The 16,616-nt window shown below is 34.0% G+C and overlaps 1 protein-coding gene across 1 annotated transcript in view; it reads left to right on the top strand.

The window, feature by feature from the left end:
• The first annotated feature begins 6,333 nt into the window (after window positions 1-6,333).
• The window catches only part of sfmbt2 (Scm like with four mbt domains 2), an 82,112-nt gene continuing 71,829 nt past the window's right edge, over window positions 6,334-16,616 (top strand). Inside the window, 1 exon segment of the mRNA XM_056455512.1 lies at window positions 6,334-6,427. The gene's annotated coding sequence lies outside the window, so the exon portion shown is untranslated.

The raw sequence follows: 16,616 nt of genomic DNA, 5'->3' as shown, positions 1-16,616 counted from the left end.
CTTACGGGAGTGTAAAAGTGCAACAGCTCTGAGAGATAGGTTGGGGCTAGATTATGAAGAGATTTATATACCCTATATGTTCTTCCCCTATGATTGCAAGCTAAAGAACCACTATTAGTGATACATAGCACCTACTGTACTGTATGTAGTGCTATATAAGAACCGCTAGAGTATCATTACAGGTTCTTATAGGTTCTACACAGCACTATTAAAAACCATGTTTTTTTATGATTCAAATTTTTCATTGTCTTCAATAATTTAACAGTGCTATCTGTTCACAAATTTTTTACCTCCTTTTAACACCCACTTTTCCCTCCTCTACCCGACAGCGGCAATGACTGTAATTAGATTTTGCTATCATAAAATCCAGAAAATACAGAAAAATAATATAAACTCAATAAATAAAAACACACACACATACAGAACTACATAAATACAATACAAATACAATAATAATAATACATAAATAAATAAATCAACTAAGATAATTACACTTTTACCACGCGTCTCCATGCGTATTCATCCTACAAAAAAAAAACAAATAATTTCCCCATCTTCTCTGATAAACATCCAATTTTTCAAGTAATCTATATGTCATTTTTTCATATGCTGCCACCTTCCCCATGCCGTAACCCATTCTTGAAATAATGTTGGACCTGCTAAACGCCATCCCCACATAATAATTTGTCTTCCAATCATAATTCTTTTTGAATCCACTCAGACATCTTCACAACCAGATCCCAACACGAAACGGGTCTCCCAGTACATATATATTAGGACAAAACGAAAAGCAGCATCCAGAAATATCCTGAATGTAATTATGCACTTTAAACCAGAATTCCTGTATTTTAGAACAGGACCACAGGGCATGCATCAAGTCTCTTTCTTCGCTTTCACATCTCCAGTATTCAGCAGATTCCTTCAACCCAAGCCTGAAAAGCCTACTCGGAGTCCAATAAAAATTAGTCAAAATTTTAAACTGTATTAAGCGTACTCCTAAATTTCTTGGCATTACAGTTTTGGCAATTTTTTTTCCAATGTTCATCGTTAAATGTACAATTTAGATCTTTCCTCCAAACAATTTTAAGAGCAGAATAGAAAGTACACCCCATCTTTTATAATACCACTAACCATTTATAATACACAAACTTAGTGCCCTCTGCCTTATACTCTAAGAATTTCTGATAAATTGCAGTCCTCCTCTGGAGCTCGACTACCCATCTTAAAAGTACTATTTATTAGATGCATAGTCTGTAAATATCTCCAAAACTGATTTATGTTGAGGCCAAATTGTTGGGTTAACTGGTCAAAAGATTTTAAATTGTCATTTTCAAAAAGATCCCCTAACCTAAAAATACCATTCTCCATCCATTTCTTCCAAAGAAACTTAGATTTTCCGATACACAGTTTGGGATTCAGCCAATACTTGAAACTGTGCTCAGAAATGGGTTTAATGTTTTCGCTAAAAAAAAAAACATGTTTTTTTTGTGTAACCACAGAAAACTGTAAGTCTTTCAGATCAGACCAGACAGGACCATGATGGACATGCTGATCTGGAAAATCGGGAGATGATAATGGAGAAAAGGGAGCAGGAGATGGAATAGGGCATGCTTGCAGATTTGAACCACACATGGAATCAGGAGCCTAAGCTATAATGAGGAATGGTGCCCCCCATGAGAACGACACTCATGGCATATGCCAGTAAAGATACGGGACACACAGAAGTCTGAAAGAACATAATAGCTACCAGTACAGACTGGAAACTCAAGAATGACTTCAGTGGGCATGGCAATACAGACAGGAATGTTTTTCTATTGCTGTGGCAGTGCTTAGGTTGCTCTCGCCTACTCAGATAATATGATGTACTGAAACTGGCTCAGATAGGCATCACAGTTAGCACAGACGAAAGAAGTAGCACCACTCATATCACAGGAGCAGATACTGCTGGGATTCCAAGCAAGTAAGCAAGCAAGCACAGAACATGCGGGAGCTCAGAATCTACCATTTGCACGTCTCTGTTTAAAAGCCAACACTAAAGCCAAATATAGATCTGAGGTTGCTATAGTTGTTTTTCCTATCACTCATATATGCAATCATGTTCTGTGCACTATGACCCAGAGGTATGCTGCATGTACTGATGTCACAAGAAGATGTGGTGAAGTCTGCTCATATAGTTTCAACAGTTGACAGTTCATTGTTTTTTTTTACACATACACCCTTTTAAATGCAAGACAAAATCACACTTGTTGTCGTAACATTATCATTAACATGTTCGGAATGACATACTGATGTAGGCACTACATTTAGATTTGAATTTACCTCACAACTGTTATAAAATGTTCTATACAGTATGAAAGGAGTAGTATGAATGTGGGGATATCAACACAATCTCACGGCAATTCGTAACTTTTTGATTTAGTGGCTAATTCATACAATTAAATTCGTACAATTCACTACGATTTGCTCATCCCCCAATGACGGTTGGGTTTAAGGGTTTTTTCACAGAAAAGAATTCTCGAAAGCTCATATGATTATAGTTGAAGCACTGAAGTAACATGGAATGTTTTGACAATGTTTTTGTTCTGGACTTTGAACGTCTTGGGACCATTGATGTCTTTAGAGGGTCAACGAGCTCTCGGATTGAATAAAAAATATTTAAATTTGTGTTCTGAATATTAACAAAGGTATCAGGGGATTGGAGCAACGTCAGAGTAAGTAATCAATAACAGAAGCCAAGCCATCCAACTGGCATCATAAAAGAAGGAATGATATTCCAGGAATTGGATTAACTTGCCCAGATGAATTGTTCACAACAGAAATAGAAATGTGAGCTACCAAAGTACATTTGGACAATTTTGATTTCACAAAGCTCATCTTGCTTTTCAACTGCAGTTTATTACGAATTTAGAGTGTGCAGGATTATAAATACATTATAATAATTGTGCATTCTCTACTGCTGTGACATCATTCTGGGTAGACCCATCCACTCCTTGACTACTGACATAAGAAAATGTCTGCATCTAATCTACTGACCATTTGGAGTTGCATGCGACAGTAGTTCAAAATGATCCTGAATGATCCTAATTTTTTTTAAGTTAAGTGGTTGTAAACAATTTATTTGGGCTGAATTTAAACAAATTAAGTTGAACATTAGGAAATTTAATTTCTGTTTAAATTCAACACATTTAAATTGTTTGCAATAATTTTGCAGGCATCATTTTTTCAGTGTACAGTGCCTCATACTGACTGATTATTCAAATGTAACAAATTTGGTGTTTTGTGTCGCAAATTCGTTTTTTGTGTCGCAGGTAGTGACCATTCTGTCTTGTCAATCAATGATTTAAAGTGTTTACACATCACCTTTATCAATATTGCTCACTTGGAACCTCAACTAAGGTGGCAATATAAAGGTACTGCACTGCAGTAGAACTTCAGTAAGAATAGGGTATACAGTAAAAATGGGGCTCATATGAATATAACAAGCAAAACAAGACAGGAGTGAAAACAATAAAGATGCCATGGGTGGTAAAAACAATACGGAAAAGGAAACACACATATAAATTATTATTTTTTAGCATTTGCATGGTAAGTATTTGGTAAAGGTTTTATATTTGTTCAGAATTTACTAGACAGCTTATCAATTGATCCTAAATAACCATAAATCAAATCAGCTATTCCTGCAGAATTAATTTGAACTTGAAACGGGGATCTATTAGGAATTCATTGTAAGGTACAAACAGACACTTTAAAGACATAGTTCACCCAAAAATAAACATTTACTCATTATGTATTCACCCTAAATTGGTTTTAAGCCTGCATGTGTTTCTTTACGCTCATCTTAAACCCTAAGGAAGATATCTTGAGGTGAATATCAAGTCTTATCTCATAACTATTTTATGTTTTGTCAGTTTAGTGGCTAATTCGTACGAATTTGATCACGGAAAAAAAGATGTCTGCAAAATAGTTGCAAACAATTTATACTGTGTGTGTTGAATTTAAACAAATAAATTAAATGTAGCAATGTTCAACCTAATTTGTTTGTTTAAATTTAGACCAAATAAATAGTTACAACCAAATAGCTTTTAAAAAAATTGAGTAATTCCAAGGAATCAGCTTTGAATCATTTTTTCAGTGTATGAGTTCAGTGCACCCAACCCTACAACTAAACCCAACCATCATTGAAGGACAAGCAAATCGTACTAAATTGTATGAATGAGATCATAATTATTTAAATGAATTAGCCATCAAATCACAAAGTCACAAATTGCTGTGAGATATCGTCCATATTCTGACTTCCATAAAAACTACTACGAAAGTCAATAGTTAGAGGTTTCTTTTTCAGAATATCTTCTTTCATTTTCAACAGAAGAAAGAAACAGATTTGGAACAAGTGAAGGGTGAATAAATGATGACAATTTTGACTTGGGGTGAAATTCCTTTAACATAATTTTTAGGCAGTTGTAAGATGTTAGAAGAACATGTCCTTGTCAAATTAGTACCATTTGATGCTGTATGCACTATTAGAAATACACAATTAGTTATATACTTTATATGATTATATATTTCTTTCTCACTGGGGTAAAACCGTCTTTAAGGTAACAACTACTCAAACTTTAAAAATCTCAAACTTTATACATTTGAAAATAATTGTTGCATTTGTATAGTCTACAATGTGCTAGAACACAATAACATTTCTGAAGGCCTGCACATCATGTTTGCACATGTATATATTACCTGATAATGCACAGAGCTAATTTCTTTAGGCAAAACTTTCTGAATTATTCCAGAGTACGGAGAGGATAAAGTACTGACCCACATTGTCTATCTCGTCCTGCAAGGTCGCTGCTCCCTCAGTGGTAATCTGTCCCTGGAAGTGCTTGTCACAGTCTCCTCTTGTAGATTAAGCTCAAGGCATGAACCATCTGTTACATCACTAAGTGGAAGCCTGTGCTTATTAGATGAGAACATTTTTTTCTCTCCTTCCGGACAAAGAATTTCACCTTGTGTGTGCACATAGTGTCCCACGTGTGTGTGTTTGTGGTTTAGAGGGTTTATGGTGTTGCCTGATAAACTAGGCTCTACTTCTGAACGAGTCTTATTGAGAAACATTACAGTGCACTTTTCTTTTTGCTCTGAATGAATAGTCCTTTATAGAGGCATGTTAAGAGGCAACAATTTATGTCAAATTCAACTCAGTACAGCAATAAATATTGTTACCACAGGATGGCAATGGAGGACAAAATGAGCAAAAAATGTCTGTGAAATAAGAGGGTAATTTCTAAAAACAGTATATTTACAATTTTATGTTAACAAATAAACATTTTGTTAATATTAAGAAATGTTTTATATTTATATTCTGCAATTTTTAAAATTTGCTGTAATAATTAGTAAACGTATTTGTAATGATTATGTACACTGTCAAATATGTTTGTAAAATATATGTAAATGTAAATATTTATGTTAAAATCAAACTAAATGTTTAAAAATATACATGAACTGACTTGACCTCAAATTAAAAAATAAATAAAAATAAATTAGAAAAACAAATTGAATAGTTTTATATGTCTTATATTTTTCAATATTATTGCCAGATTCATAAACTGGCAATAATTTTAGGTTAAAAATCTTGTCATATTTTAGGTAAAGTTGGTTATATTTCTTTTTTGAAAAAACATTTAAGCTATTTTAATGACTAAACTTATTGTTATGACTCACTTGAATTCTAAAACTGAAATTATGTTCTGTTATTTGTGAAATATTCTATATTTTTAGATTTCATGTGGCTACACGATAATATCACAAAAATGAATAGTATTTCATTACAGAAAATATGGAAAACTATAGAAAGCCTATTTCTCTCGTTATAAGAAGGCTACAATTTTATGTAATATGATAAATGCTTAAGTAAAAAGAGTCTAAAGAAATAATTAAATAGCTCCAAATAAAAACAAGTGAAAATTGCAACAGCAACCCCCTCTTGTTTACATTATCTGTGTCTAAAAACGCAGTGAGTTATCTAGATAGACAACTTCTTATCAGCAAATTTACCGTATTTACGAATAGTATTTTTGACCATAAAAAACAATAAGCGTCGACACACGAATTAATGATGCCCGAAAGTACTTCACGCGCCCTTGAATGTCCAAATGCTGTCCATGCAGGCGGTTGGCAATGTTTTAAGACACAGCCATGAGTTCTCCACACGAGGGAGGCGGAGGCTTGGGCCCATTTCTATTTATAATGGGCTGAACAAATTTTGCAACTGTAAAGGTCAATGAAGGAGTCGGCTTGAAAATAATCTGTAGATGTTGAGACATGCGCAGATGCGGGATGATGCCATATTGGACACACGCATACACACACCGCTCCTGCTTCAACCAGAACACCGGATCACCCAATTCAGATAGACGGAAAAAACTCGCATAAGGTAAAAAAAAACTACATGATACGCATTAACTTCATTATGTAATGGTGATCGCGCTTGACACGGACTTGCGCTTCTTAGCGCGAATTTCCGTGTAAATACGCTTTTTCCTCGTTAAAAACATTTGGAGGTTGTTTGTAACAGTCAGAAATATACAGAAGCGTCTGCGTAAGAGTTGAGAAAACGGTCCGAGAAATAAAGTAAGCTCGTTTATCCGTGACACGAATGTCGAGTGACGGCACTTTCGATTCCGCAGATTAATAGCCTATATTAACGATCTGAAGAGAAATGTCGTTCAAAATAACGTTTATGTAACAAGCCATATTTTCGTTTCGCCTTCTTCCTCAAAGCAATTGTCGCTGTGTTTCTATTGACTTTATTTTCAAACTGGCATTTGACCTCCTTTCGATTTCGGAGGACACAGGCGTGAATATCAACATTTAAGTTTGCACGTTCGGGCGGTGTTTATAGAAATGTTTTCGGACGTCACGAACCGGTCGGTGTACGTTGTTCAGGTGCGCAGTATATGATCCGAAATCCTCGTCCCCCATGTGTCAAATCCACTTTCAACATGGCGGGTTAAGGTGTGTTAAAACTGCCATGCAAAATCTTTGAAGAAGGAAAAAATAACATTGCGCTGGTTACGCGTCCAGTTTTGGTTTCTTTCGCTGCACCTGGCAGTGCTTTAATGAATTAAATTTAAAGTTGTCGTTTGGCGACCTCGTTGGAGTTTTTTTCCGCTGCAATACTTTTAGAGTGTGTAAAGTAGTACAGTATCTCACATGCTCATACAATATTTCCTGTTTCGCTTTGTGCACTGTTCGCTGTACACTCATAAAAATAAAGGTTATTTATTGCCATCCATGATTCCATGAAGAACCTTTAACATCAATGCAACATTTTCATTCCACAAAAGGTTCTTTATGGTGATAAATGGTTTATTACGGCGTTCTTACAATATGAAAATGGTTTCTTTGACTAAAAGCTTCTTTGGAAAACCCAAAAAGGTTCTTCCATGCCATTTGTTTTTCCTGGCACCTATACTTTTAAGAGTGTATTGAGCCAAACATAAATTCGCGTATTATATCAATAGTTTATCAGAACTTACATTCTTTTATCAGAATTCACATGCTCCGACGAATGAATGAACGTGCCTTAGCTACTTATTAAATCGATTATGATAAACTCCAAATCAACTAGATTCATTTTAGAGAATCTGTTTATCTAATCATACTTTACATATTAGTGGATGTCGTCGTAAATCCGTGACGTTTTATCCACAGGTGGATTAATGAAGGGGAAATGGAGTCACGCGTTTGGTGATGAGATGAGATGAGATGAGATGAAATTATATTTTTCATGCTCGTTAATTCTCTGCCTGACCTGGTAGAGATGAACGCCAGTGAGTCTCTTTATGTTTATCGTTTAGCCTTTTTATCCATTTAAAAAGCATAAAATCGCTCTGCAATGAGAGGCAAAGATAACAGCCACGACACTCAAAACAGTCATGATATCAAATCAAGTGTTTAAATACGCTGAATCAGCCTGGCTGAGATAAAGCTTGACATTTAAATCAATTGCCCTCACAGTTGAGTCAGAGTACATTTTCTTTCAAGCGGAAAGCGTTTTCATTAAGGTAAAATGTGAGCAAGATACCATGTAGATACGACACCTGCACCTGTCACTCAGTTCAGGTTTTAAGGTAAAAACCCATTTGCTGAACCCTTCAAAAGCAGTCAAAACAAAATATTGATGTCTCAACATGGCCAACATGTTATATTGTAGCATAACAGCAACGTTGTTTACCACCGAGGCACACAAGTTTTACGTTATGACAAATAAGCGCAAACAGAAGTTGCTTACGTCGAAAGAGGTAACCATAAGCAACAGCACGCAGCTTTAAACGTATCTGACAGTAGTATTAACATGACGTCCCAAATACGTCATTCAATTATGACAATGTGTGATACTATTCAGCACAGGGCCCTTTACTAAACTAAACAAATTATTATGTAGCCTAGACGCGCAATATGAGGTCGAGCATTTTGGAGCCTTTAATATTAGGCTACCTGGCGATTACGTAACATGTAAAGGTCTGGTAATCCATATTTAAATACACAAAACACCCCTGGATGTGAAGCGAGAGAGATATGCGATCTACGGTAATCAGATAGTTTACCCTCAGGTCGCAGATATCGGGTGTCTGCCTCTTTTCTGCTGCGGATTGAATGAAGCGATTTACATTCAGCCCGTTTTGTGACGTAGCCTATGTCATTGAGGACGTCACAAGGTGAGGTTGAAAATAAAAAACAAATAAATATAGGTTTAAGGAGGTTTAGGAAAGTATAAACTCATTGTAGTGCATGAATGAAGGAATGGTGTTATTTTTGATAGCCTAAACTTGTTGTATGGCTTATATAATGAAGTGTTGTATTATTGAGAAGTAGGCCAAGACGAATTTCCCTTCATAAGGTCAAAAAGTTGTTTTGATAGAGAATGATGCCATGGGTGTTTTCCTTTGTCAAGTGTAAAAAGCCAGGAATTAAGTGGTCATGACATCATTGTGTTCTGGAGAAATTAAGTCATCTTATCTGAACAGTTGTTTTCTAGCAGATATTATAAAACATGTAAGTTTCAATTCCTTGGAGTTGTCATATTTGAGATGTTTCAAGTTCAACGTGTTTTGTTTTTATTGCCTTTTACTTGAATGAAGTTATGAGACTGGTCAGATGAAATGTAATGAACACTGTTAGGAAGAAATTGGGTGATTTTCAGAGAAATGCATTTCCACTTTATTATAAAAACGAGAAGTATTGAAGGTTTGCATTTAATTTTAGCATCAAAACAATAAAAGTGTAATAGAAAACAGTAAATACAAAATAAATACAACAATAAATTTGTAACAGCATGCATATATATATATATATATATATATATATATATATATATATATATATATATATATATATATATATATATATATATATATATATATACATACATACACACACACTTTTTATAGATTTTTTAAACAGTCAGTTTTAAGTTTTTAATTACTTCACAAATAATCCAATGTATATGATCACTTGTAATTTTAAATGTTATTTGATCTATTTTAAAAGATAACTTTAAAATAAATAAACAATTAAATAAATAATCCAGTTTGATCACTTGTTATTTTAAATCTTATTTTTAACACAGAATTTAAAAAATAAATAAATACATAAATAAATAATCCAGTTTATATGATTACTTGTTATTTTATATCTTATTTTTAAAAAGTAATAAATAAAGATTCAAAATAAAGGTACAAAACCTGTCACTGGGGTGGTACCTTTTCAAATGGTACACTTTTGTACCTTACAGGGGGACATATGTATACTTTAAATATACAACTTAATACCTAAAAAATACAAATGTGTAATTTTAAGGTACCAATGTGCACATTTAAGGTACAAAATTGTACACTATGAAAAAGTACCACCCTAGTGAAAGGTTTTGTACCTAAACGATTTCAGCATTATGGATGTGACATTTGCATGAATCACTGCATAATCCAAACTGCATAATCCAAAAGAAACAATGCAAATCAAAAGAATAAGAGTTGGCTCTCTATAGAGCAAAAATCATTGATTTTATTTTATTTAATATTGTTGCATTATGTGACACCTATCCGTTATTGATTTGAACGATGTAAAATTTCCATTTGTGTGACTTTGGTAAATCAAATATAAAAGTTTGAAAACACTGAGAGAGACATTTTTGAGTATTTCTAAAGTACTGTAAAATACTTTCTTACGCAAAAAACTTAGAAACAGTTTCCGTATTTTGGTGAAAACTTAATTTTTTTCATGGCAGGGTTGACATTTGCATGGAATTGCTTACCTTCATTTCTGAGAGTGTAGGGTGTTTAATTATAACATTAATATACCAAATAACATTAACATTATTTCACTCATATATTGACATTTTATGTTGACAATGTTTTAGGAACATTAAATTAGACACTTTGCTTGAATTTAATGCAAATGTAATTGATTTTTATGCTTTCTGAATATAAAAATCACTTTTGTAAATGATTGTACAAATTACTGTGTATTGTCTGCTTTTACATACACTGTTGGTGTTGTCAGTGCTCTTAAATTGAACTCACTGTTATTTAAATTTGTGCTTCAGGTTGCTTTATTTACTGGCTTTTTTTGTCCATTCAGATAGAGACTCTTCTGAGGCATTTCATAAGCATGAAAATAGACCTAAACCTAGAACTTCCTGGAAATCCTTAGGCAAATAAGACAAATAGTCAAATCTCAAATAAAACCACTGCAGTTAACAATTAATCTCAAGTTTTGAAGCCGGGCAAATAAATGTATCACAACCTGCTAAACTAGCCGCTAAATAGATTAACTCTCCAAGTAGCATAATTAAAATGGATTAACAAATGTGTCTTCAGACCGAAAAAGGCCACAGCCATTTATTTTAATAAGAAAAGCAGCAATACATTGTGCTCCAATAATCCTTTAATTCCCCTTCCACAATTGAACAAGTCCTGGATTAAAGTGAGGGCTCAACGTGAGCTAATCGATAGCATGGCCTGCCTAAAATCGGGCTTTATTCTGAAATAGCCCACATCATAGATTAGCCTGATAATTCACTTTAATCCCACATCTTCAATCTGGAGGCGTCTTGCAGCCCATGCAAGGAGTTGACTCAACCACAATAAAACCAAAATCAAATGACTGTAGCTGCATTGTAAGCACTCCTGACCCAAAACAGCTTGAATAACTTATAAAATTAAGTCAGAACATGATTAACTAAGTTTAATAAGTTACAATGAACTTAAAATATACGCTGTCATCACTAATTGGCCATATAATCTTTTACAGTGTGTGAATAGCAAATATTTGTTAGGCATTCGAACATTTGATATATTAGTAGCTCAAATAGGGGATAGCACTGATAATGATAATGTTGTGGGTTCAATTCCCTTTTTGCAATCTCAAGGTCATTTTGTACATGACAAATTGGAGACAAAAAAACAGTGAAACATGAAATATATGATCATACGTTCAGAAAAACATGATTGGAAATGATGAAAACCTAAATGTAAATGTAGTAAATTTTAGACATTTTTCTTTAGTTTGGTAAGGGTAAGTAGTTTGTTTTTATTTTTTTGGAATTATTATTTTTTGTTTTATTTTATAACAGTTTAAACTTAACAGTTGACTTTTTGGACATTTTAATAATCTCATAGAAGCTATTTAATCATTACATTTATATTAAGTCATTTAGCAGACGATTTTGTCCAAAGCAACTTACAATTGAGGAGGAATTCAGCATTTCAACAAGAAGAGCTTTAGTTTTTTAGAATTTAGCACTGGATTAAGGAGGGGGGGGGGGTGCAAATGTGTAAAAAAAACTGGTGCAAGTGTCGATTAAAGTGTCAGAAAGAGTGTGTTTTCTACAGTTGGTTTGTTAAGCCCACTCACCTGTGTGAGGCACAAATTAATAATAATTAAGGGTTGGTGTGTGGTGAGGTGGGAGAGAGAAGAGGGTTCTTGGTTTTATTCATATGTGTTTTAATGATCTTTTAGTTGTTGTTTGAATGATACCAGTGAATCCTGTGTGGGAATGGGAAGATCATTCCACTATTGTGGAACATTGAATGAAAAGGTTTTAGAAAGTGACTTATGGTTAGGGCCAGACAGAATCTGTAGACATTTTTTTGCTATTTCTACTGAGAATTTTGTAAAAACCTGCAGATTTATGTCATAACAAAAAAATAATGTATGAAATTAAAAAATAATAAATTTTTTCTTTCATATATCTACTAAAGACAGAAAATATTACTTTACAAAGTGTACTGTAAATACATCAAATGAACATTTTATTATTATTATTATTATTATTATTATTATTATTATTATTATTATTATTATTATTATTATCATCATTACAATAATATAGTGAAATTAACTTAAAAACTGAATTAATATAAATTTACACACATTTACACAACTAAATACGCAGACTCATGGATGGGCTAAAAATCTGTGTAAATCTGCGTATTTCTGTGCGCGCAGATTCCATGTGGGCCTACTTGTGGCTTCTCTGTGATGGTACCACAAAGTGGTGCTCACTCACCAACCGGAGGCTCCTAGAGGGGATGTAGACCTTAAGGAACAGGTGGAGGTGAGAGGGTGCAGTGCCAGTAGCTGTTCTGTAAGCAAGCATCAATAATTTGAATTTCAGCCTCAACTGGTAACCAATGCAGGGAGATAAAAAGAGGTGTTACACTGGTTCTCATAGGCTCATTGAAGACTAGACAAGCTGCAGCATTCTGGATCATCTGTAAATGTGTAAGAGTGCAAGACGAGAGTCCAGCTAGAAGCATAGCAAAAGTCCAGCTTTGAAATGACAAGAGCTGGGACTAAAAGTTGTGCAGCATGATCTGTTAGGAAGGATCAGATTTTTCTGATGTTGAAAAGTGCACAACTGCATGATCGAGCTGGTTAGCAATGTGCACTCTGAAGAACATCTGATCATTCAGGATCACCCCAAGATTGGATGATCTCAGCTGGACTGAGAATATGTGTTGAATGTATGGAGTTACAGGGAGGATGAGAATTTTATGCCAGATTAAGCTAGGAGATGGTCTTTCATCCAAGCTGAGATATCCTCCAGAGATCCTTGCAGCTACCGTGGGGTCATTCATTCATTCAGTTTCCTTCAGCTTAGTCCCTTATATATCAGGGATTGCCACAGTGGAATGAACCACCAACTAGGGGTTGGTGTGTGATGAGACACACACACAACTTTTTGACTATCCCGGCATATGTTTTACACAGCAGATGCCCTTACCCATACACTCTCGCATTCACACACACAGTCATACAATATGGCCCATTTTGTTTACCCAATTCACTTATACCGCATGTCTTTGGACTGTGGGGTCAACAGGAGCATTGCTGGCATAACAATGATAAGAGAAACTATGTGATTGGATGATGGTTCCTAGTGATGTGGTGTAAATAGAAAATAGTAGGGGACCAAGAACAGATTCCTGAGGTACCCCAGTGAACAGCTACTGATCTCTCCAGCCAACTCTGTAAGACTCCAACCAGCAGAGCGGGGTTCCAGTGATGCCCATTGAGGAGAAGGAGAACAGTAGAATCTGGTGATTTACTGTATTAAAAGCAGGTCCAATAAAGGAAGAATGGATGATTTAGAACATGCCTTGGCTTCAGCGACTGAAAGTCTCAATGGAATGTTCATATTTGAAGCCTGATTGGTTTGCATCCAGCATGTAATTGTGAGATAAAAATGTGGAAATTTGGTTAAAACAACTCTTCCCAGGGTTTTAATAAATAAAAAGGAAGGAGAGACTGGTCTGTAATTTTTAACCAATGAGGTGTTGAGTGATGCTTCTTTGAGCAGCAGGGTTTCCCGGGCCTGTTTAAAAGTGGTTGGGAATGTGCCAGTATCGAGTGAAGGCTAATGATGTGTATTAGGACTGGCACTATGGCCAGAGAAATGTCCTGCAGGATGTTTGATGCAATTGGGTCCAGAGGGCAGGTTGTGGGATGGGCAGAGTGGTGAAGTTTGGATACTTCTTCCTCCTTAATGAGTGAGAAGGAGAACAGTCAATTTTCTTCAGATGGTGTTGTTTAATGGAGAGTTGGAATGGACATGTTGGGAAACAAATTGCTAATTGCAGTTTTGCTTGTAAAAAAAGGAGGCCAAATCATTAGCTGATAAGGAGGTGGTGGAAGAGGGTATTAAAAGTCCTGAACAATTTGCAGGGATCTGAAGTAGGTATAGGCTTGTATAAGATTCTGACAGTATGATAACCTTGGATAAAATGAATACGGTTTCACGGTATTGTGATTACTGCTCTAAAACAAATTCTTTTTAAATGTCTGGGTAAAAAAAAAAAAACATTTTTCCCCTTTGAACACAAAATATTTTATTTTGAAAAACATTTATAATGTTTTGGAGCAGTAAACATGTCAGGCTAAATAATTCAAATGAATCATTGACTTCTGCTGTCTTTATCAGTTTCAAAAACACAGATTTCTTTACAATTTAAGACGGCATCTTTGGATATCTTTTCTACTGTAGATATTGTTGTCCTAAAAACAAAAAAAATGTAAATAAAAAAAATCTTATACATACTTTAGGAACAATATAGCAGAAAATGTTGGCAGTTTTAAAACCACGACATACCTTGAAAACGGTTATCGTCCCATGCTTAGTTTGAAGTACTGTTAATTTAGTTATAGGGTTTAGTATAGGGTTTTATTTACCATACATAATTTTCTATATTATAGACATGTTGAATGTTTGTTGCTTGTTGAAGAGCAAAAAATACACTGCAACATTTATTTTTTTTAACAATAGCTGATCAGTTCAATTATATATCATTTTGTTGAACCCATCTGTTTTTCTGACTGTTTGTAGGATTTTATAATAGATAAATGAAAGGATATATTCAATATGCTTTTGACTTCTTTGAATCTAATTATGTAAAATGAAATAATAATAAATAAACAAACTTGACTATATTTTTGTTCTAGAATCTACATAAATGTAAATGTAGTAATTTAAAAGTATTTTTGTTTAGTTTTGCAAGGGTGTTTCTGGAATGTATTTTATTTTTTTATCATCATGCATTTGACATTTTGATCACCTTAGGCAGGGCAAGGCAAAAGGTTTATTTATATAGCACATTTCATACACCACAGCAATTCAAAGTGCTTTACATAAACAGGAATAAAAGAGACAAGTATTAGAAAAAAAAAATAATAATAAAAGTGATTAAAACATGTTAAACGGGTTATAAAAGAATGAAAAGGAAAAGAAAGACATAATAGTGCTATCTGTGTGAAGTAGCAGTGCTCATTCAGTAAAGGCACAGCTAAACAGATGTGTTTTCAGTCTTGATTTGAATGTGCCTAATGTTGGAGCACATTTGATCATTTCTGGATTCCAGTAGCATGGGGCGCAATAGCTGAAGGCGGATTCACCCTGCTTTGACTGAACCCTTGGAATTTCTAGTTTATATGATCCGATCCTAAAGGTCTGAGTGATCTGTTAGAAATCTTAAGAACCTGTTTAATCACAATAAATATCCTTTTATATTATGAAAAGCTTGGATGTTACGTTCTTTGTTGCATGAATATCTACTCTACTCTAAAACTCATATACTTAAAAGCTTTTTTTAAAAACAACAACTGATCAATTCAAATATGCTTTTGTTGAACCCATCTGTTTTTCTGCCTGCTTGCAGTATTTTATGATGGATGGTTAGATAAAAGAAATAATTAAAATTAAATCAACTTTGACTCTAAGATTTGTAAAAATAAAATAAATAAAATCAACTTGGCTTCGTATTTTTTTCTAGAAATGTTCATCTGCCCACTGCATAAATGTAAATGAGGTAATTCAGAGAGACTCCAGGTAGTTTTATTTTTATTTCTGGAATTTATGAAAACTTTTTATAGCAGTTTGACATTTTAATCTCAAGAACATGTTTTATCACAGAAACTTTATTATTGTGAAGAGCTTTGCAGGTGTGTTGAGCCAAGTTGGAGCTAAAATCTGTAGGACACCAGCCCTCCAGGGCCAACTTTGGACACCTCTTATATATGCCTTTGTTGCACCCATTGATTTTTCTGGCTGTTTGCAGTATTTTATGAAGAACGAAGTAACTAATGTCCACAATATTTGTAATTTTTACATCCTATATTGGTAACACTTTACAATAAGGTTGTATTAGTTAATGCAAGTTAATGCATTTACTAACATAAACAATGATTACTATGTCTATATACTATGAATTTAAGTTAAGTTAATGAAAATAAAGCGGTTCATTGTTTGTTAGTTAACTCATAATGCATTAACTAACGTTAACAAGCATGAATTTGGATTTTAATAATGCATAAGTAAATGATGAACAATGCTTAATAAATGCTGTACAAATATCGTTCATAGTTCATGTTAGTAAATATATCAACTAACATTAACTAATGTAAAGTGCGACTCATATATTTGTTCTAGAATCATGCACCTTCCCAATTCATAAATGTAGTCATTTTGAGAGATTTTTGTTTAGTGAGGGTCGATAGTTTTATTTTTATCTCCGGAATTTATTTATTTATCAGTAGACTTTTTCTCAGCCCAGTTTATGAGAAGT

Source organism: Danio aesculapii, chromosome 4 (assembly GCF_903798145.1).
Source record: "Danio aesculapii chromosome 4, fDanAes4.1, whole genome shotgun sequence".
Classification (NCBI taxonomy): domain Eukaryota; kingdom Metazoa; phylum Chordata; class Actinopteri; order Cypriniformes; family Danionidae; genus Danio; species Danio aesculapii.
Note: the sequence above shows the minus strand (reverse complement) of the source record. Positions and strands in the feature narration are given on the sequence as shown.